This window comes from Triticum aestivum, chromosome 3A, assembly GCF_018294505.1.
Source record: "Triticum aestivum cultivar Chinese Spring chromosome 3A, IWGSC CS RefSeq v2.1, whole genome shotgun sequence".
Classification (NCBI taxonomy): domain Eukaryota; kingdom Viridiplantae; phylum Streptophyta; class Magnoliopsida; order Poales; family Poaceae; genus Triticum; species Triticum aestivum.
This window is the reverse complement of record NC_057800.1, coordinates 102,786,303-102,788,351: the sequence shown is the minus strand read 5'-3', so window position 1 is coordinate 102,788,351 and position 2,049 is coordinate 102,786,303. Positions and strand designations below refer to the sequence as shown.

At 52.7% G+C, this 2,049-nt stretch overlaps 1 pseudogene; it reads right to left on the bottom strand.

The window, feature by feature from the left end:
- Positions 1 to 223: 223 nt before the first annotated feature.
- LOC123058040 (uncharacterized) lies at positions 224 to 1,346 on the bottom strand (annotated as a pseudogene).
- Positions 1,347 to 2,049: the final 703 nt, after the last annotated feature.

The following is a 2,049-nucleotide window of genomic DNA, read 5'->3' as shown; positions in this document are numbered from 1 at the left end:
TCTAGCAGTCTCTGCATAAAATCTCAAATCGAAATTATGGCGAGCAGCTTCTATTTAGACACAATAGGTGATGGACATGATAACATGCAGCTATCCCACAGTCAAACATGCATTTATGCATGTAAAAAGGGCGACAACAACATGCTACCATCAATTGGAGAAGACACACAAGAACATGCAACCATTACACAACTTATATTTCATAAATATTTTACATTATACGTACATCAATCAAATATTCATTTTTTCTACTTCATGAAAATATATATCAAATTATTCTCGCAACAATATGCGGGGTATTATCTAGTTTTCATAATTGATTGTGACTCAAACAATTCTCAGCCCATCATGGCCACCTTAGAATTGAATACGGGTACGAGGATGATCGTCGGCCCGTGGATTATGACCTGCGGCATTACTGGCACCAAGAATACTGGAGCCGCCTGGCACACCGGATTACTCAGCTCTGCCGGCCGGAACGCCGCGGCGTGGGGTTGTGTATGTTGGGTAGCTCTGGCTGCTGATGTCGACGTAGATCAAAGAAGCCGTGTCATTTGCCGGGCCTGCCGTCAACAAAGGCGACGACGCTATCCGGCGTGCCAGAGCAGGGGCGAGCGGCGGCTTGGAGGGCGCCGTGCCAGCCGTCGACGTCTCGCACAACGGATTCGGCGAAGTCGTGATCCGCGGCAAGAGAGAGGGAGCGGGAGCGGCCAGGCCCTGGGAGGGCCGCCCGTCTACGTCGGCCGGCTTCGCCGGCAATAGAGCCGGCGACGTCGCGCTACGCCGCATGGGAGCTGGTTTTCCGAGGGCCTGGGAGGTCGGCGACGGGGCGGCGGCGGCGTCGCGGAACAGGTAGACCCGGAACCGGCGCGTGTTCTGGTCGTTGAACAGCCGGACCTGCAGATCCCGGTAGAGCAGCATGTCCAGCATGTCCCGCAGGTCCTCGTCCGTGTCCACGTCGCAGAGCGAGTCCAGCCCCTCGCTGGAGTAGCAGTACTTGACGGAGAAGTCAGAGAAGCCCGCGCGCGCCGCCAGCAGGTCGCGGAAGCCCCTCGTCGAGACGGACGAGACGACGTTGAGGAGCAGGTCCTCACCGTCGACGTACCTCGGCGGCCGACCCTGGGCGCGCTCGATCCTCCTGCCGTAGCTAACCATGAGCTTCACGCGGCGCTGCTGGTCGATTGCCATGCTCTGTGCCGTTCTTCTAGCGAACGGGATTCCAATGATCCGGTGGGTGGAGCTAGACTGGACTGGAGGGGGGCGTCAAACTTATATTGGTTCACCTTTGCCCCTTGGAACGAGAGACGGACCCGGACTCATGACCGAACGAGGGTGGCAATAGGATAGTTTTCCTCAACTACGACAGAACGAGGAAGGCCCTTCTCTTTCTCTCCTATATATACTGCTTGTCGGACCGTGCTCCCACATCGCACTTGGCGGCGCGACACCCTCTCTTCCTCTCTTCTCCGCCCTCCTCCCCTGTTTCCTTTTGCTTCTTCCACTCTCCGTTCGAGTCTCTGCTCTGATCTACCTCCCTGGCACATCTCAGCTCATTGTAAACTGTAAAACAATAGGTTTAGGGAACTGGCTCATCCCTCTAGGATGGCCTATCTCATATATATATAACAAGGGGGTACAACGTTACATCGTACGTATTCATATACGTACACATATACAGGAGCTATACAGTCTAACACCCTCCCTCAATCTTAGCCACTTCCTAAAGAATCTAGAAGGGTAAGATTGCGCCGACAATGCTCAAACTGTGGAAGAGGTAACGGCTTGGTAAAGATGTCTGCAAGTTGATCTTTGGAGAAGATAAACTTGATCTGTAGTTGCTTCTGAGATACCCGTTCCCGTACAAAATGATAGTCCACTTCGATGTGTTTCGTTCGGGCATGAAATACTGGATTAGCAGATAGATATGTAGCACCGATGTTATCACACCAAAGAATAGGAGACTGTGATTGAGATATACCCAACTCCTGAAGTAAAGACTGCACCCAGATAATCTCTGCAGTTGCATTAGCCACAGCCTTATACTCAGCT